The following is a 22,782-nucleotide window of genomic DNA, read 5'->3' as shown; positions in this document are numbered from 1 at the left end:
AAATATATTTTTTTCGTGAAGGATTTACTCTTCTTGAGTTTTAGAAATTCATAACTCTTCATCTATCTATTTAATTTGTCTCAAATTTATGGAATAGGTAGAATTCACCTTTAACTTTTACCACAAAAAAAAACCAATTGTAAATGCACTTTTGATCTTTTGGCATCTAAGAAACTCTAGTAGATGCTCTAAATCCTAATTTACAAGCACCTAAGCACTATTTTCTTAATATCTCAAGAATCCAATACTCAAATATTATTAAAATTTCGTATAAATTTTACTAACATGAATATAAATATTCCCTAAAATTTTGAGCTAAAACCTTATAAAAATTGCTTAAGATATAGCTCAAGGTACAACCACTAGTAAATCAGTTTACTTACTACCATTAGATTGCATGTGCTGACTTCAAAATCCAATGACTCCTTCACTTCAACTTGGAATCCAGCAAGAAATTTACAAAATATTTAGCCGCAAAAGTATTTTCTTTAGTCACAATTGCCGATCTTCAATTGCTCTTTGTACACATGTGTTATGCCAAATAGAGTAACAGTAGCTCTCAAATCAACACCTTAACCTTGAGTGCCTATATCTCCTTCATATAAACTCCAAACCATACAAAATTTGTACCAAAACCATAGTCAAAAACCTAAAATTACTGACCCTAGCCTTCAAAGTTCGAATGATCTCGAAAAACTAACCCTAATCTCTAATATGGCTTCAAGCAACCTCCTCAAAGCCTATTGGTCATGATTTTTGACGAATAGGAATGGAGATTTTTATCATCCATCTCCATTCATCTATATTGGTTCCCTAATTACTCTCTTTGCTACTAAAACTCTTCTTCAACTATTTTTCTTATAAGATTTATATAATTTATACTCTAAACACTAAATTAAAGAACCAAAATAAGTTTTCAAAGGTCACCAATGTCTAATTAAGATGATCCTAAATATTAAGAAGTTATTATCGACCAAAACCAATCTTAAAACCCACTATCAAAAAGGAAATTAAAGTTATATAAATTCTATACTAATCTTTTTAAACAACCTCTTCTTAAGGTAATAATCAAATTATATTCTACAACCAACTAAAATCTATTAACATGGCTATTATCATGTTACTTAATAAATTATATATTAAGTACATAATTACATTATTTTCATATGGTAGCCAAACCACAACATGATAGTAGCAGAATCTATTAGGAGAGCAATAAATTGAAATAATCTAGTTAATGCTATTAGCATCTAAGCCTTTTTAAATGGCAATAAAGATTTAGAGGATTAAGATATCATTGTAGAAATAAAAAAGATTAGATCCTCTCAAGAACATGTGAAAGAGTTTTCCAACAAAAAGTGGCCATTAAAGTTTATAGAATCTAATCAACAAAGAGAAGGACCTTCTTATCGACAAGCTCAACTAATGCCTCCATTTCAATCAAGGAGTGGAGTTAGAGCTCAAAAAATAGAATAAAGGATTAAAAAAAAAAAAAAAAAAACTCAAACAAGCCTAACGATAAGGGTCCTTCTTAAAATTTTTAATTGGATATTGAAAGTTCTATTAATATGAGGGAAATTTTGGAAGAAAATATTTTTGATGAAAAAATTGAATTTACTTCGTAGAAAGTACTTAGCATAGCAAAAATAGACTTCTATGGGCTTATTATTGATTTCATTAAAAAAAAAGAAGCAAATGACAATGGAGGTGGTTATGGTGAAGGCATTGGATTCTTATTTAGCTAAAGAAGAGAACCAAAAGATAAGGTAGGTCTTTTTTTTGACTTTGTGTATTTAGATTTGAGGAGATGCCACTTAAAATAAAAAAAGATGTAGCTATTCAAGGCCATGGTAGAGGAGAAGATCAAAAAAAGACAAGAAGTAGTAAAGAGATAGAAAATAGAATCATCATAAGTGAGATAAATGTATTTAATTGTGCTTTTGACAAGAAATTTGAGGGTGAGATGATGAATGCTTAATTTACACATTTTTTTTGGACTAGGACTACTATAGAGGCTCAAGTGAAGCTATGAGACTTCAAAAAGCATACTTTGATACTTATTGATCATGGATCAGAGATCAAAATCATGTCAAGGAGGATTTATGAGATAGACAAGTAGCCCATTGATATTAACTATAGATGGGTATTTAGAGCCGCCAACAATAAGTGAGGTAATTTATATAGGAGATGTCTAAGAATTAGGACAAGGATTAGAAATATGGGGGTAGAATAAAATTTCTTTGTGCAAAAGTCTACTACTTATCCAATGATTTTATGGCAACTTTATATCATGGCTACAAGGATGGAAACAAAGGTTTTAAATGATGGCTTTCACTATGCAAGGATTAGAAACTATAATGAAAAAAGGTTGATGCAATTCTTCAAGATGAAATGAGATAATGAACAAAATAGAAACCAATTAAAAGAAGCTCTTTTGAGGACCAATGAAGAATTTTTGGATTATTAAGGAACATTCTTATAGTAAGAAGATAGAAGGGCGTAGGTAAATCCTTTATACATATACTTTCAAATGTGAATAGCTTTGAGTGTGGATTTTTGGATTTGACAACTTTGAGAATTTTGAGATTTCAAAAGATAAAAAATTTAGGTCATATATATAAGTATTGGATAAAGAAATATATATATATATATATATATATATATATCTATAATTAGATGTGATTTTAAGTGGTGAGTGTATTTCAAGTTATGAGCCCAAATTTCACCACTCAATGATATTAATGCTATACAACAGATTTAGGAGGTGGAATGGAAGAATTTTTAATTAAGTAATTGCTAAGTTAATTTAAATCTTGGTATTTGTAATTTAATTAATTTTAAGTCCTCCAAGCAATAGTTACCAATATTAATAAAAAGATTTAATAAAATTTACTATGGTCTTTTAAGGCTATTTATATGATCTCTATTTAAATTTTATTGATTTTTTTTTAAATTATTTATATGGTTCTTATTTAATTATTAAGTTTTATGTAATAATAAAATTATAATTAATTATAATAAATAATTATTTAATTATTTGAGACTTATAAACAATTATTTCTTAAATAATTTATGGTAAAAATTATTAATCAAGTTATTACCATTAATTTATAATAAAAATAAAATCTTAAAGGTTAAGTTAAAAATAAAATTTAAAAGTAAAAGAGAAGAAATTAAAGGTTAAGTGTTAAAGATTAAAAATTAAAAGAAAAAATAAAAATATAAAAGTTATGAGTTAGTGAAAGAATAAAAATAAAAATAGAACTAAAGAGAGATAAAAGCAAAGGTATCTTGATAATGCCTAAGAATTAAAGGCAGCAAATCTCCTTCCACTCCAAAGTTTTTCAAAGATTGTAATTATCTCCAAAGTGAATGATTTTTAGTTTGTTGCAAGTTTCACTTAAAGGTGCCACTTCTCTAATAAATTTCAATTCAATCCAGTATCTGAATTGCGAGAAAGGCTCCTTGAAAGTTGAGTGACCAAGACTGTAGTAGCAAGCAACCTCCTTCCACTTGGAAATTCATCAAAAATTCAATTTGTCTTCAAATTTAAAGTAATTTGAGCCATTAGAAGCTCAGCTTAAAGATACACTTATTTCCGAAAATTCAACATAATATAATAATGAAGAATTGAGAAATATCTTTTCAAAACGGATTGATCTAAATTGCCAAGGCAAGTGATTCCCTCGTACTCAAAATTTCTCCAATAATTCGTTCTTTTTCCGAATCAAACAAATCTTATCTTATTAGAAAGCTAGCACCAAAAGATACATAAAAAAAATTTCACATTGACACTAAAAAAATAAAATTAAGATTAGAATTTAAGGCTAGAATTTAGCATGGCTTCGCTTTTCACCAAAGAGGAGAGAGAGAGGGCTTGGAAAACCAAGCCATTCTTATATAATTTAGTGGTGGCTTGTGGAAGGGCGGCCACACCTCCACCCTTGATTTTTAAGATCCCTAATGTAGATCTATGGCCTTTATACATCGAAAAGCTAATTTCGTTATCAAAGCTGATAATTCTTATAAGTGGTCAAAAAAGTATTTTTTGGTAAATCTAACTTCACCATTGTGTTCAAAAAATCTTTTTATGCTAAGATCAACTACTCACATACCTCATTCTATGCTTCTTTATAATTTTATGAAGGTTTTTACCTAGAAGGATTTTGATAATTCTTGTAAAATTCTTCAAAAATGAGAATTTCATTACTCCACTTGTATTTTGAAGGAGAGGGTACTAATCTTGTTTTCTTTACTTCACAAGGTAAATCCAATGTTGTCATTGCATTTGAACGGCTTCTATTAATTAGAAGAACTACTTCACTACTTGAATTTATTGAATTTGGAGAAAATCTTCAAATTTTTTATTATTAAATTTCACTAGATCTTTTAAAACATTCTAATTCTAGTTCACTCTAAATAATATGAAATGATTCTAGGTGAATTCATAGGCTCTTATTTAATCCTCATAGTAATTAAAAATAACTTCTAAATTATTAAAACTAATTAAATTGCTACTCTAATTTTTTAATTCTTATTACTTTGGTCCAAATTAGCTTAACCGAAGGAATTAGGCTATGATTTATACCATCAAAGGTTACAATTCTAAAAATTCTATAAAACTAAATTCTCTTATATAAATCCTAATCTAACATGCTCAATTATCATAAAAGAAGGAAATAACAAAAATTTAAAGGTTGGAGTATAATTGAGAGCTCATACATGTATTATCAAAGAAAAAATGCTTGAAGATGATTATGTAAAGATTTCAAAGGAATTGGCTTTGCATATGGATAAAAGTAGAACTAATGTTGTTGTGGAGCTTCACTCAAGATAAATATATGAGGAGGTTTTGAAATCTTCAATGAAGCTTGGAATAATTGATAGTTATGTGATATTACAAGATGCTATAGAGTACACTAAGTATAATACCATGGTCAAGAAGGTGAAGCCTATAACAACTTAACTACTTCAAAATACCAAAGAGCACATCAAAATAAAACCTATTTCCATGCCAAAGACTTTGCTTTTCAAGTTGGTAGATTTATTAAAGGAAAAGGCCAAGATGGGCATCTTTAAATCATCTATTGTACCTTATTCCAATCAATGATTTACTATGCCAAAGCAATTTGAGGCGCTTAGGTTCATTCAAGATATGCAACTAGCCAACAAGGTAATTATTAGTAATATAAAGTCTAGATCTGTGGTAGATAAAGTAAGATTTTTTTTTTAAGACATGCTATTTATTCTAGTAGAAATTTATAATTGGATTATGATCAATTTGAATAAGCAAAGGAAAATAGGAACCAAATTTCTATGAAGATTCTTTTGAATCTAATACAGATGTGTACCTTACTATAAGGTGCAACTAGTTTAATGACTCATAAGCAAAATATAATGAACCAAATTTTAAAGGAGTTTGTGCTAAAAAAGACCATATCTTTTTTAGATAATGTTTCAATTAAAGATTACAAAGAAGAAAGTAAGAATTTGACTTTAAAAGAAAATAGATGTCGTACATTTATGAAGGATATATGCCTTCATCTTTGTAGAAGATTAATGATAGTAACAATTGATACAAGTCCCATAGCCATTGAATAGGCTATTGGATAAAATAAAAAGAAAGATAATTTATTTTTAATTAGGTTTGGAATAAAGATTTTCACTAAAAGGCAAAGTACTTATCTACAAGTAAAAAAAAACCTTTGAGATGAACTAATTGCATTGAAGGTTGAGAAAAAAATTACTTAATAGGTACTTATGTGGTGTTGGAAACTAATTGCTTGCCTTTGCTTGGAATGATTTCCTACTATACTACATTAGATATTGCTATACTTAAATAGATTACTTTCATTAAATCTTTAAATCTTATTTTGATGCACGTCATGGATAAAAAGAATTCAATGGCAAATATGTTGTTTAAGGCTAAGTACTCTAGGGAAAAAAAAAAAATCTTGAATAAGAAGAAAATGGAGACTTGGCCCAAAATTTTGCATTTTTTAGAAGTACAAGAAATCAAGGTGATGAGGTCATATCTTTCAAAATTTATTTATATGAAGAAAATTTGAGAGACATTGGCTTGTATTTGAGTACAATTAGGAGTTAAGTAGATTGATTAGATAAGACCTTTAATAATATTAGATACTAATCCTACAAATATCTCTTACATGGTAGATTCTTATAGAAGAGGCCAAAGAAGAGAGATGGTGTGACATTGAGAGTGGTGGATAATTTGGAGATCAAACATAAGGTATTAGGTGAGTTTCACAATACATTGTAGGCTAGACATAGAGGAGTTTGGACTATCTATACTAAGATCAAGGAATTCTATTGGTGGAAGGATTTAAACAAAGATGTGAAGGAATTTGTGAGCTCTTATAAAGAATGCCAATTGCAATTCAATATGAGGTATAGAGATGGTTTATGTCTTATCTATCCACTTGCCATTCATTTCCAATAGATGATTATGAGCCATTGAATTCACTTACTTTGATATTTAATATAAAAAGTACGCTTATTGTGCTTTAAATATAAATTTTATGAGTTAATATTAGAATTTTAGGAAAAAATAGAAAATAGATTGCTAGTAGCGGACATGCAATCTAAAATAGAGTTTAGTAAGAAGAAACTATAAAGACTATATTTTTCTATTTAGCTAGTAGTAGTAGAATTACAAGTAGTCTTGGTGTCAAAAAAAAAAGAGAAAAAAAAAAAATCTAATGAGGTTTAATTATGATGGGTTTGAAGATTTTTTCCAAATTTAACAAATCCAAGGAGCAAAGTGATTCTTCAAATTTATAGAAGCCTTCAAATGCAATGGAGACATCAAATACACCATGTGGAGTGAAGAAAACAAGTTCAGCATTCTTTCTTTCAAAGTACAAGTAGAGAAATGAAATTCTCATTTTTTGAAGAATTTTACAAATATTGCCTAAATCCTTGTAAGTAAAAAAAACCTTCATAAAAGTTGCAAAGGAGCATAGATTAATGCATGTGAGTAGTCAATCCTAACATTAAAAGGTGTTTTAAACACAATGGTTAAGTTAGATTTGTCAAAAAGCGTTTTTTTTTCCAACTTACAAGAGCCATCAGCCTTGGTCACGAAATTAGCTCTTGGATGAAGGAAGGCCGTAGATCTACATTAGGGATCTTAGACGTCAAGGGTGAAGATGTGGCTGCCCTTCCACAAGCCACCACTCAATTGTACAAGAGTGGTTTGGTTTCCCAAGCCTCTCTCTCTCTTTTCTTTTTGATGAGGGCAAAGCCATACCAAAGTATGGTTTCAATCCCAACCCTAATCTTAATTTTTTACTTCTTTCTTCATCTTAGATCTCATTGTGAACTTTAGGAACATATGAGCATTGATTTTGTGTCTTGGGTGGTGCTTGTTGTGGTTTAAAAGGTGCTCCTATGTAATTAGTGATCACTAACCATTTTTATAGTCAAATGGGTTTGAAGGGCCTAGGATTTTCCTCAATCAGTCTGTGGTTTTTTATGATTTGTAAGTGAAGATTTTTTTATAACATAGCTCTTATTATTAGCTTTCCAACGAACTCGAGCCTTTTCAATTTGGAGTTGAACCAAAATTTTGGTGAATTTTTGAGTGCAAGGGGGCGGCTACCTTGGCAGTTTCAATAATCCAACTTTGAAAAGGAATTCCTCAGAACCAATTAATGGGATTATTTTTAAATTTTTAGAGTACAAGCATCCTTAAGCTGAGCTTCCATTTGCATAAATTTCATTAAATTTTAAGAAATTATGAACTTTTAAAAAAGTTTTGAGTGAAAGGGGGTCGGCTTCAGTTGTAGGATCAATGACCGAAATTTGAAGAAGCATTTCTCATAGTTCAGGTGTTATATTGCCACGAAAATTTTGAAATAAAAGTTAATTGAAGTTAAATTTCCAACGCAACAAAAATCCCTAGATTTGGAGCTAATTTGGATTTTTGGCGAATTTTGGAGAAAAGGGGGGTGCTTCCCTCAATCTTTGGCGTTGTCAAGATACTTCAGCTTGTACCTCTCTTTATTTATTTTTTCTTTTATTTTATTTTATGTTATTTTTTCCAGTAAATTTTAACTTCTACATTCTTTTTTGGCTTTAATTTTTAACTTTTAATATTCTCATTTTTTATTTTTTTTTATTTTTTAACCTTTACTTTATTTCTTCTTTTTACTTTATTTTTAATTTTTAAACTTTACTTTTAAATTTTCACTTTTAATTTTTAATCCAACCTTAAAAAAATTATAATTACTATGGATTAAGGATAATAACTTAAATAATTACTTTTACCATCAATTAATTATGAAGTAAAAATTTATACATTTTTTAAAAAAATGATAAAATAATAAAATAATAAAAAGTAGTAAAAAAGACCTAATAAAAATAATGATAATAATAATAATAATAAAATTAAATCAATTTGTTTAATTAGAAGTAGAAGAAGGAACTATTTTGCATGAAATTAAGGAGTGAATTATCATTGTAAATGTGAGTAATGTTAGAGGATTTGATTAATAACTTGATGTTTTAAGAAGGATAAGTAATAAGTGAATTTGACTTTGAATAATAGCTTTATATTTAATTCATTTAGTTAATTCATTTATTATGAATTAGAATAAACTTTCAATTAGTAGAGGTTTATTTTAGCTCATAGTGATTGATTTGATTGCCATGCCAATAGAACTTTGAGATATAAAGTATTTAATTTTATTAAAAGAAGAAGTCTTCAATTATGTAAAAGAGAGGGCGTTGGTGTCAAAGTCTATGAAGATAGTATATAGGTTTGTTTTGGAAGATATTATATATTGCTATGAGAGCATTCAAAGAATAAAAGTAGATTAAGGTGAACTTGACATGGCAAAGGCATGTAATTTCTTCATAAGATACAGAGTGAAATTAAAATTGACCACCTCTTATAGTTCCATAGCCAATGATAAGAATAAAAAGGAGCATTGTCCAATCATTCAAGCTTTGATTAAGGCATATAAGGATCAACCAAGATTGTGGTCCAAACTTTTGTCAATTGTTTTAAAAGTAGATAGGACTACTCATAGCACAATTATTAGCTTTGTATCAATAGAATTGATATTAGAGCGAAAGCTCATAATGCTTATAAAAGAATCTATTCTTTCATGGTTGTTTTTGTCTTGAAAGGATGGCATTGATAAAGAGAGATTGTTGGAACTTCGAATTTTGTAAGTCCCATCAATATAATTTAATTGATGAATTTGTTAAAAACTTAGTTTTAAGTTATTTTATAATATAAATATTAAGATTAGAAATTATTTTTGAATATTTAAGTATTTATTAGAATTTAGAAGTATTTATAAGTTATAAAAGTCTTGCTAAAAGAAAAAATATAAAAATAGAAACTTAGTAAGTCTTGGAGGTAATTATCTTAATTGGTTAATATTTTTATTTATTATTAAGTATTAAAGATTATTTATTGAGAATAATATCTTTATTAGACTCCTATCTATATGTATTAATTATAAAAAGCCTATCAATGATTAATTAGTAGTTAGAAAAATCATAAAAAAGAACTTCATGTCTTTTTAATTAATTATATAAAAAATAGGATTTTTGGTGGATTTAAATTAATTTTATTATTATAAAAATTATTAAGGTAAGAAAATATATCTTTAAATGGATATTAGCATTATGAAAATATTATAGGATTTTTTAGGTCTTATTTAAAATTTATTTAGAATTATTTAGGAATTTTTAAAGAAGTTTTCAAGACTTTGGTAAAATTGAATTATACCACCTTGGGAGCCATTATGAATAAATGGAATAAGAATTGAAGGCCACACAAGGTACTTAGGCTATTTGGATGTTTTTAAAGAATATGGTAAAGTCAAAAATGACAAACTATGAATTTTACTAGTTAGGACCAGCAACTAGTCTAGTCCTTGTAAAAAGAGAGATACACAAGTTCCATATGCATTATAGTAACTTGAATAGAGTTAGGAAGATAAGACTAAGGTCTTGTGGCCTTTCTTAAAAATCCATTTTATACTATATGTGAGCCTTGGTGAGATTCAAATCCTTGATCTATAAGCAAGTTATTTTTGAGATAAATTATTTTTACTTAATTTTTTAATTATTTACTTCTTATTTTTGAACTTTTATAATTTATTAGCAGTAATTTGGATTTATATTTTTTATGTCATTAAAAAGATAATAAAATTATCTATCTAAAAATATATTTTTTAATATGTATTATTATTTTTTATTAAAAAAAAATTCAAAGAATATACTATGTATTACTTTTGTTGTATGCAATTGTTTGATTGTACTTATTCCACTTATTTTGTATTGTTCTTTCTTTTGTTCTTATTTATTTCATCTTCCACTTTATACCACCAATTACAAGTAATTTTTAATAAAGTCCATCTTGTAATTTGAGATGAATGAGAAATTTATCCTCACAAATTCACCAACTATAGAGATTGCCTAAAGATCATCAAGTTGCTATGGAGAAGCTTAAAGCAACAAGGTTGAACAATAAAGAGAGATTTGATGAAACTCGTGGATAGAGGCCTAAGTTAATTAAAAAAGATGATTAAATTTTAATTTATGATAGTAATTTGATGCATCAAAATTCTACTCTTTGTAAGTTTGCATGGCATTGGTTTAGACCCTATGTGATCATTAAAGTACATTATAATACAACTTATTCTCTTCAAAAAATAGATGAGATACTATTGAAGACTAAGATTATAAGCAAATAAATTAATGTCTTCAAGCAACAAGCTAGAGTGAATTGTATGAAGGATTTAGAGGCTTTTCAATCTCAATATTTTGATCCATGTTTTAAAAGTGATATAGTTTACAATGACTTTGATTTTGATGATGGAGGTGATGTGATTCAATTCATTGGTACATACCAAAGTATATATAGGTTTAGAAGAGAAAGTGTCTTGATGTACTTAATTTATGTGTATCAAAGTCTTTTGGAGAATAATTAATTTTACTTGTAGGAATGAAGGAATATAATGCTAATATATTTACAAATTTGAATAGAATTTAAAATAAGAGATTGTTGGCTTGAATGAATTATTCAAGCTTTGAAAGTATTATCTTTTAAAATAAATATCCAATTCTATAGTGGTTCAACACAAGTATTGAGAGAAGGTAAGAGTAAAGATTTTGACATTAAGTGGATTTATTTTGAAGATAAAGAGAAATATATATATATGTATATATATATATATATATAGCTATAGAGAGAGAAAGAGAGAGAGAGAGAGAGAGAGAGAGAGACATAGATAGAAAGATAGAATTTTAGGAAAAGTGACAAGATTTGAAGCTGAATTGGATTTTGTATGCTTTTTTTTAGATTTCTATTCTTTTATATTAAAATTTATAAAAAAAATTAGATCTTATTATTAACTTTTCAATAACCTTAAGCATGCAAGAAATGGAGCTGTAATAAGGAAAATCCAAGTAGATTTCTAGGAGGGAAGTCATTGGAATTTTTGAGCTGCTGATATTTTAAGATTAATTTGAGATTTTTTATGCTACTTATAGAATTTTTATTTTTTTGTATTGAGATTTGAAAAGAAGCTAGATCTTATTCTTAGCTTTCTAAAGAAGTATTAGTATGCAAGAAGAAGAACTAAGACAAGGAAGATCTAAGTAGATTTGTAAAAAGAAGGATCAATGGAATTTTTATGCAGCAAAATTCAAGACAAGTTTGGAGTTTCTTATATTTTTTATTGAATTTTTATCTTTTTGTATTAAAATTTGGAAAAAAAGCTAAATCTTATTTTTAGCTTTTAATAAGTTATAGAATACAAGAAATGGATTTGTGATAAGAGAGGTCAAAGAAAATTTGTGAAATAGAAGTTGTTGGAATTTTTGGAGGCAAAAATTCACATTTGGTTTGAGGTTTTATATACTATTTATTAGAATCTCTATAATTAGAAATTTAATGAATTCTAAAATAAGAAAAGAATTAATCTATAAATTATACTTAGCTTTTGGATTATCTTTTCAAATTAGAGTTCATTTGAGATAACATTGTGCCTTTTTATAACTGTTAAGGATATAAATTTTAATAAAAGAAAATCCTCAATACACTCTTAAGTCACTGAAAAGAACTTGAAAGTCACTCAAAGATGATATAATATTAAATTAGAATGGCTATTGCCAAAAATGAGAAGACTAAAAAGTCTTAAAATAAGACTAAAGACTAGAATGGCATTAATAATAGTAAAGAAGGCTTCACTCTACCTTCCATATATATTCTTAACTAGGAGCTATATGGCAATGTCTTATAAAACTTCTAAAATATATTGTCTTTACAAGACACATATCTTAACTTATTATAAAGGACATAAATTAAAAGATGATGCATAAACCAATGAAATCAGTGTCAAAGAAAGAATAACAAACTAGAAATAAGGAAGTATGTATATTAAAAAGAAATTGGAATAGTTTATTGCCAAAAAATAAGGAAACTTGAGACTCTTGAAACTAGACTAGAAGCAAGAATGAAGTTGATAAGACAAAAGAAGGCTTCACTCTTGTCTCTATATATACTATCTAACTAGAAACTATGTGGCAATATTCTATAGGACCTTCAATATGTGTTGACTTTGTAGGACACATGCCTTGACTTACAAGGAAAGTTTTTCTATGTATGGGCCACATAGTTAGCTTGATCTTCAAGCTAACAACATGTGTGGCACATGGCCAACTTATTGACTACTTTTCTAATTCAAAAAGTCAATTATAGATACCTATAAAATCAAAGCAGTATCTATGAAGCTTCTATAGAAGATATTATAGAATTAACTTACTTTTACTTATTTCTACTTACTTCTACCTATTTATACAGGTAAATATTTGCTTACATGTATATGTCCATGATATTACCTCCCCTTCTAATGACAAGTTCCACAAGAAGCAATCATCATATCATGAAGAAATCTATAATTCAACAAATTATATTTGTCACATACTCAGATCTTTGTTCTCTTCAAAGATGCTTGATAGGGCTTCTCAACTATTGATAGTGTCTCATATCAAGGCGGAAAGATCACCCTGTTATTTGATCATTATTGAGGCCTTCATAACTTCCTTCAAATAAAATATTTAGAATACCACCAGGAATTGTTTCTACTTCTAATAAAATTATCAAACATCGACAGTCTCTTCAAAGGTTGTGATACCAAAGAAGTTGTATCTTGCCATCTATTTGAGAAAAAATATGTTGTTCTTCAAGATCTTCATCTTGATTACATCATCTTGAAGGTTATGACAATTGCAATATCTTATCCAGCAAGTCAACAAATGAAGGCTCTTTAATCGAATCCGCTAGTTATTGGTTCTCCATCTCCTTAGTGTCACAACTACAAAGAAGTTACAAACAAGGATTGAAAGTAGAATGTTATCTTGCTTAGATCTTGTTTCTTTTATATGGTGTCGCATTGTGGTTCGGCTACCATATGAAAATAATATGATTATGTATTTAATGCATAATTTACTTAACAACATGGTGAGAGCCATGTTATTGTATTTTAGTTGGTTATAGAATGTGGTTAAATTACTAATTTAAAATGAAGTTGTTTAAAAGTATTATTATTAGAATTTGTATAACTTTATTTTCTTTTGATAATGGCTTTTGAGATTGATTTTACTGGTAATAATTTCAAATATTTAGAGTCATCTTTATTAGACATTGGTGACCCTTGAAGTCTTATTTTGATTCTTTAATTTGGTGTGTAGAGCATATATTGAATAAATCTTGTAAAGAAAAGAGTTGGAGAAGGATATTGGTAGCAAAAAGAGAGTTTAGGGCATCTATATAGATGAATGGAGATGGATGATGAAAATCTCCATTCCTATTGGTCAAAAATCGTGACCAATAGACTTCAAGGAGGCTGCCTAAGGCCATAGTAGAGATTAGGATTAGTTTTCCAAGCCATTCGAACTTTGAAGAGTAGGATTAGAAAGCTCAAGTTTTTGGCTATGGTTTTGGTACAAATATTATATGATTTGGAGTTTATATAAAGGAGATATAGGTGCTCAAAGTTAAGGTATTGATTTGAGAGCTACTGTCACGCTTTTTGACATCACACATGCGTGCAGAGAGCAATTGAAGATCGGCAACCGCAACTAAAAAGAAAACTTTTGCGGCTATATTTTTTGTATATTGCTTGTTAGATTCCAAGTTGTGATAAAGGAGATATTGGATTTTGAAGTCAATGCATGCAATCTAAGGGTAGTAAGTGACTTGATTTATTAGTGGTTGTGTCTTGAGCTATTTCTTGAGAAATTTGACAAGGTTTTGACTCAAAATTTTAAAGAATGTGTATATTCATGTGAATAAACTTTGTACATAAAATTGATAGCATTTGAGTATTGGAATCTTGAGTTATTAAGAAAATAGTGCTCAGGTGCTTGTAAATTAGGGTTTAGAGCATCTATTAGGATTTCTTAGATGTCAAAAGATCAAGACTGAATTTGTAATTGAATTTTTTTGTAGTAAAACGTAAGAGTGAATTCTACATATCTTATTAATTTGAGAAAAATTAAATAGTTAGATCAAGAGTTATGAATTTTTAAAGTTTAAGAAGAGAAAATCCTTCACGAGAAAAATATGTTTTGAAGGGATTTTGTTATATTTTGAATTTTATGCAAAATAAAGGAATTTTGGAAGCTAAAAAAAGATACATATAAAATTTCAAGCTAAATTCTCTATAGCTAGATATTCAATGTATTTCGAGATAGAAAATGACATGATACGACAACAGAAGTTTTTCATCTTGATTTTGATGGATGTCATCAATGAAAAGCCTCCACCGCCTTTGTTGTATATGCAAGATTCTTTACTGGCTTCTATGTGCATTCACTAATATCATATCCATGCTAATGGATAAGATATTCTAATTTATTTTGGAACTACCTTGAGTCTATTATTTCTTCGACTTTGAATTCTTTATTATTGTCTACTTCTATAGGACGAAGTAGAGCTTGTCTTCTTCTTGATATGTCAAATCTATCATATGGTTTAAGAGACAAGTAGAATATTAGATGGATTTTTATCAACTTTAGTAGATGTAAATAATATGCAATTAGATTGATTTGTACAGAAATAGAAAATAGTCTAAGCTTAAAATAGTCTAACTTGTCACAAGGACAAGTAGTCTTGATATTACAATGAAGTAACTATACCTTGTCACCTATGTGGAATGGTAGTTATTTCTTTTAATAGACATCTACATTGATCTTTTATTGTTCTTAAGCTTCTTTTAACTATGCCTTCATTGTTGCATGTAGCTTTGACAAATGATTTATAAAATCTTCCGCCGCAGGATTATCAACTTTTGAAAAATCAAAAGTATCAAGTCATGGATGATAACTATAATTAGTAAAGAAAGATATTTATTTTATAGAAGAATGTACCATATTATTAAAAGTAAATTTTGCCAATGGTAAAAGAATTATTCAATCATCTTATTGGGAGTTGATGATACATCTTAAATACTATTCCAAAACTTGATTAACATGCTCCGTTTGTCCATCATTTTGAGGATGGAATATTGAAGATAGTTTTATATCCACTTTTAGATTCTTAAAAAGAATCTACCAAAATCTTGATATAAATTGAGTTTTCCTATCGGATATAATATCCTTAGATAATCCATGATAGCGATAGATGTTGTCAAGAAAGAGTTTAGCTATTTCTTCACTTATGATAGATTTTATATATAATACAAAATGTGCCATCTTGATTAAATGATCTATTATTATGAAATAAAGTCATAAGAACCTGAGATTGAAAGATCTATGATAAAATCTATAGAAACAGAAGACCATGATTGTTCTGGAATAGGTAAGATCAATGATGAGAAGTTTTTGATCTTCAACAAATATCGCATAACTGAAAAAAGTCTTTCACACCCTTTTGCATTTGTAGCCATCAAAAATCTCTGGATATAAGTTCCAAAGTCTTATTGTATCCAAAATATCTAGTAGTTGGAAATTCGTGACATGCTTCAAGAACATGTAAACATGCTTCTCCTTTTGGAACATATAATCAACCTTCAAAAATAGAGTAAGTTATTTTTGAATTCAAACTTAGAAGTATCTTTGGACTTAGAAGAAGGATTCTTGATATTGTGAATAAGAGGATCAAAAGACATACTTGATTAGATTTGTTTCACAAGAGTCAAATCAACAGTCAATGATGCTTTCATTACTTGAAGATGAAAATTCTCTAGCTTAAAGAAAATTATTCTTTGTTGATCAAAAGATTCATTTTCTTCCTTTAATAAAAGATAAGAACTTCTAAAAAAGGTGTCTAATAAACCTTATAGTTCTTTGGATCAATATGAGATCTTGAAATCAAATCTTCATAAAGACATGCTCTAACGGGCTTTGTGACAATTTAAAACATGTGCTCATATAAAGTACTCAAGATTCTTGTGATTTGTATATACAGTGACTAGATTAGAAGTACCTTCTAAATGATGACGCAATTCTTGAAATGAATCCATGATTGCAAAAAGTTCTGTTTTATGGATTTCATAGTTAATTTCGATTGCTACAATTTTTTTGGAATGAAAAGCTACTTAGTGAAGTTTATCATCTGCTGTCATTTGTGATGATATGGTACCCAAAGAAAAGTCTCATGCATCTGTTTCCATAAAAAATGCCTTAGAAAAGTTGTGAATATAAAGTTAACCTCTCTATCCAAATTATAAGATGGCTTCAATTAAGAGCTGCTTGTAATAGGTAGTATGAAGTAGAAGATGCAATGAACAAGAACAAAAGAAGAAACAATATAAATAAGTGAAAGAAATATATATAAGCAAATACATACTCCAAAACTCGGTCACAGTTTGTTCACGGAGTTTTTATCCAATAAAAAGTAAAAAATAAAAATAAAAAGTATATTTTTAGGAAGTTAATTTTTTAAGCTTTTCAATGATGTAAAAAACATGTAAATCCGAGTTACTATGAATAAATTATGAAGGTTTAAAAATAATAAGTAAATAAATAAAAGTTAAGTGAAAATGTTTTACCTCAAGGATAACTTGCTTATACTTCAAGGGTTTGAGCCTCACTAAGGCTCACATGTAGTGTATATCAGGTGTCTGAAGAGGCCCTGAGGCCTTAGTCTTATCTTCCTACCTAAACCCAAGGTGCTACAACCCATATGGAACTTGTAGACCTTTTCTCCTACAAGGACTAGACTAGTTGTTGGTCCTTCTATTTTCTACTAGTAAAACTCATTGTTTTATATTTTTGACTACACCATGGTATTTAAAAACACCCAATTAGCTTGGAACTTGATGTGGCCTTCAAATCTTACTCCCTTTCTTCATAATAGCTTTCGAAGTGGTAAAACTCATTTTTACGAAGATCTTAAACATTGCTCTAAAAATTCTTAAAAAAATATAAATAAATTCTAAATAAAATTTTAAAAATCCTATAATATTTCAATAATACTAATATCCATGCAAGGCTATATGTTCCTACCTTTGTGATTTTTGATTATAATAAACATCAATTTAAATCCACTATAAATCCTATTTTTTATATCAATAACTAAAATGATATGAGATTCTTATTCATGCTTCTTTTAATAACTAAAATTTATATTTTTTATAAATAGTATATATAGATAGAAGACCAATATAATTATTGGTCTTAATAAATATTCTTTAATACTCAACAATGAATAAAAATACTAAATCAATGAAGATAATTGTCTCTAAGACTTACTTAGATTCCATCTCTACCACTAATATTCTAATTTTCTATTTCTCAAAGAATTTCTCACTACTCACTATATATTGTGATTTAAAGCATTCTAACTGCATATTTTTATTCTAAAATAATAAGTGAGTTAATTTGATGACTCACACATGGTGATCATCTCGAACGACTTGTAAAGGAGAAGAACCTAGAATTGACCTTCTAAAATGCTATTGAACATAAAGAAGATTTTTCTATGGAAGTTCTTAATAATTATTGAAGATAAGAATGAGTGACTTGCTACTAATCTGAAGGAACTAAAGCAAGTTTTGTTTTATAGAATTAATCAAGAATGACAAAGAAAATTAAATCTAACTTAAAAATTAATGACATTATATATATATATATATATATATATATAGATATATATATAGAAGAAATGAGAGCTAAAAAATTGATCTTTTTAGATTCTTCTTTAATATGGGAGGATTTTACTATCAACCTTCTAAGGCATATATTTCTGTTGAGTGTTAAGGTTGGTCTTTTCTTGTACTAATACTAGCTCATTAGGATAGCCCATTTTTTCCAACTGGATTCAAACCCGGGACACTCACTTGACACCTTCTCACCTAACCAACCCTTCTATGCCATTAGGATGTTTACTAAGATACATTCTCACAATTTTTAATAATTTAATAATTTATTTATTTATTTATTTATTTTTTTGTATAAAAGTCTCATCAAGTACTTGTCTCCTTTACTTAGAATATCTCTAATTATTTGGTGAAGGAACTAAATTCAAAAGAAGACAAGAAAATTGAATATAATTGTAGCTTATCTTGAGGTCCAATGTTTAGCTGTTAAATTCCATTTGATTTTGATAATTTGTCACTTAAGGAATTGAATAAGAGTGAATTTGATGATGAGCCATTTGACTTTGTGTATGATAGTAATCACACTCCATATTCTTTACATCTATTTCTAGATATTTTGGTTGGAAAATTTTCACTGTTGAGTGTTTGTAGCCAAATTGAATTATTTGCAAAGACTTCTTTAACCAAATAGGGACCTAACCATGTGGCATCAAATTTTTCTAGGAAGTCTAATCTCCTAGCATCTTGTAAGAAGACCAACATGCAAGGTGTTAAGATTCTAATCTTGTATCATTTGTCAAAGGAAATTTTTCTTCTTCTTTGAATTATCTCTATATGTTGAGCACTTCATCTTCTGGCTTCATCTAGACCTTCTAATCATTCCAACCAATCAATTAAAGATTGTTTAGTTGACAATCTTTCCATCAAGAAAATACAAAAAGAAGGAATTTCAAACTCAATTGATAAAATTGCTTGTATGCCATAAATTAAGGAAAAAAGGGTTGCTTATAGAACAACCTTTAAAGGCTTATAGAACAACCTTTAAAGTAACATTTTCTAAAGGGAACTAAAAATAAGGATACATGGAGAGGAAGACTCATGCTTAAGTCATTCCTAGCATATTATTGTTGTGTTGTAATATAACCATATGGTAAAACCAGATGATCAAAAATAATATAACCATATGATCAAAACCAGACCGTGAGGCACAAAACCTAGTACCTACGAGAATTCGGAGGTTTTTTTGCAAATCAAAGAGTAAAATTTAATAGCAGATTGGATAAGGTTTCTATGAGCATTAATTTTAGGTGATTTGGAGTTTTGATGACTTTGTAAGAGCTTTACAAAGTCAAGATTGTTTTTAGATGACTTAGAATTTGTAAAATAAAATAAGGTTTATTTTTCTAGTAATTTCAAGATTTTTATAATAGATCTATGGATGAAATTTTGTGGGCTAATGGTCATTATTGTGCTTAATATGTTATGTGAATCTTAGCTTGATCTAATGATTAAATTGAGGATTATTGAGATTTAAGTGAGTTAAGGTCTCAGAAAGTAGAATTTTAGGTCCAATGAGGGTTTTTAAGATTTCTTGCAATCTACTAGTTAGATTGGAGTATAATTTATGTGAAAGGGTATTAGACATGTTTTTCTATGTATATGAGAATTTTGAAATCAATCGAATGGTGAAAAAGAGAGATATTGGCTCTGAGAGATTAGCATCAAGGTTGGAGAAGGAGGCCGGCCAATACTTGAGCACGTCTTTGAGGTTATCAACTATTTGGTAATTCCAATTCTTTTTAAAAAAATTGTACTTTTTTTCAACTTAATTTTTAAGAAGTGTGCAAAATTCAAATAAAGATCAAGGATTCATTCATTAGTTATTGAGGTTTAATTCTATTGTAGAAATTATTAGGATTTAGTTAGGATTTGATTTAGGGTTAGGATTTGGTTAGGATTTGATTTAGGATTTAAGATTAGATTTAGGATTTGATTAGGATTTAATTTAGGATTAGGATTTGGTTAGGATTTGATTTAGGATTAAGGTTTGATTAGGATTTGATTTAGGATTAGGGTTTGATTAGGATTTAGTTTTGGATTTAGGATTAGATTTAGAATTTGGTTAGGATTTGATTTAGGATTAGGATTTGATTTAGGGTTTAGAATTTGATTAGGGCTTGATTTAGAATTAAAGTATGGTTAAGGTTTATTTTAGGATTTAAGATTAAGGTTAAGATTTGATTAAGATTTGATTTAGGGTTAAAGTTTAGGGTTTGGCTAGGGTTTGATTTAGGATTAGGATTTGGTTTAGGATTTAAGATTTTGTTAGGGTTTAAGAATTGATTTAGAGTTTAGGATTTTATCTAAGTTTATTTAGGATTTAAGATTTAGTTAGTTTTTGGCCTAAAGTTTGAATGAAGTGAGATTTCAATTAGAATTAAATTAAGATTGAATTGAGATGTATTTGAGATATGTTTGTAATCATTCTAATATTTCTTTAAGATTTCTTAGTGTTTCTTTGGAATTCCTTTGAGGTTTCTCTGAATTTGATTAAGGCTTGTTTAGTATTGTTAGTGTTCTATTACAATTAGGATTTTATTGTTGCAATTTCTATTCTATCTTCCTTAGCTAGGTACCCGGATCATTGTCAAGCAAGACTTTACGTATTACGATATTGTTGACATGCATCATAAGCTTTTGTATATCTATAGATGCCTTAGAATAATATAGGCCAATAATAGCTAGTTCTAAGGATTTTTGGCCCGTTAAGGTCCCTGAAAAATATCTCTTATATGCACTATCATGACATATTGATAGAATGGTAGGAATTTTGTTGTCCATGATACACCTCTTTAACATCCCGTTGATTCCACGTCTATATAATTTGCCTCCAATTATGGTAAAGTGTCTATTATTGATTCTCACCTTCATACATTCTATTTTAGAAAGATGAGAAGGCAAGGCTTAGGTTATCATAAATTTGGCAATTAATTCATATCAAGTAGGAGAAATTGAAACAATAAACAAGGTTTCATGTATTAAGGTGTCGTCAATTAGGGCTTCACCAATTTGTTGTGACAACCTAGATAAATGGTCTGTTTGCTTATACATCTTTTCAGGCTTGTATTCTACTATATAATCAAATTCTTCTAGTAGAAGCACCCATCTTGTAAGTCTACTACTTAAATCAGCCTTATTCACAAGGTACTTGATTACCATGTGGTCTATAAAAAATACCACTGGATTTAAGAAAAGATAATGTCTAAACTTTTTAATAGAAAAAACCATGGCATGGCATTCTCATTATCGTGTTGTAATACAACTATATGGTAAAAGATGATAATATGGATCTTATTATAGAAAAATAAAGTTAAAAGATAATATAAAAAAATATGGATAAAAGTTAGGGAGGTAGTAAAACTTTTAGTAGTAATGCTGCCTTTTTAAAAAAGTGACTTCTACTTACTTTGTAGGGCCATAAATAAGGCAAAACAATGTAGATTGGAAAAAAAATAATATAAGTATCTTAAGAAGGAAGTTAAGAGTAAATTCTAGTAAAATTTTCTTAGAAAAACTAGATATTGATACCCGGAGAGGGCTAGTTATGAACTAGGATCAAAATCAGACCTTGAGGCACAAAATTGAGTCTTGACGACGACTTCGGGACTCTTTGGTAGATTGGAGAGTAGGATTTAATAGAAGATTGAATAAGGTTTCTATGAGCATTGGTTTTGGATGCTTTGGATCTATATTGACCTTGTAAGAGCTTTGCAAAGTCAAGGTTTGGTTTGGATGACTTGAATTTTGTGAAATAAAATAAGATTTACGTTTTGGGTGATTTCAAGAGTTTTGTAACAGATCTATGGCTGAAATATTGTAAGTTATTATTTATAGTTGTGTTCAATATGAATAATAAATTTGAGCTCAATCTAACGGTTGAATTAAGGATTATTGAGGTTTAACAAGGTCAAGGTCTCAAAAAGTAGAATTTTAGGTCCAGTGAGAATTTTTAAGATTTCTTGCAATCTATTGGTTGGATTGGAATAAAATTTATGTGAGAAGATATTTAACTTGTATTTCTATGTGTATGAGAATTTTGAGATCAATCGAACGGTGAAAAGGAGAGATATTGGCTCTGAGAGATTGGCATCAAGGTTGGAAAAGGAAGCCAGCCAATATCCGAGCACATTTTTGAGGTTATTGTCTATTTGGTAATTCCGATCTTTTTCAAATTTTTTGTGCTTTTTTTTAATTTAGTTTTCAAAAAGTGTGAAAAATTTGGATTAAGATCGATGATTCATTCATTAGTTATTGAGATTTAAATCTGTTGTAAGAATTACGAGGGTTTGGTTAGGGATTAATTTAGGGTTTAGAGTTTGGTTAGGATTTGATTTAGGGTTAAGATTTGGTTAGGATTTGATTTAGGATTTAGGATTTGGTTTAGGATTTGATTTAGGATTTAGGATTTGATTAGGATTTAGAGTTTGGTTAGGATTTGATTTAAGATTAGGATTTGATTAGGATTTGATTTAGGATTTAAGATTTGGTTTAGGGTTTGATTTAGGATTTAGAGTTTGGTTAGGATTTGATTTAGGATTTGGGTTTGATTTAGGATTTGATTTAGGATTTAAGATATGATTTAGGATTTATTTAGGATTTGATTTAAGATTTAGGGTTTGTTTAGGGTTTGATTTAA

The sequence above is a fragment of the Physcomitrium patens genome, chromosome 11, assembly GCF_059467195.1.
Source record: "Physcomitrium patens ecotype Gransden chromosome 11, ASM5946719v1, whole genome shotgun sequence".
Classification (NCBI taxonomy): domain Eukaryota; kingdom Viridiplantae; phylum Streptophyta; class Bryopsida; order Funariales; family Funariaceae; genus Physcomitrium; species Physcomitrium patens.
Note: the sequence above shows the minus strand (reverse complement) of the source record.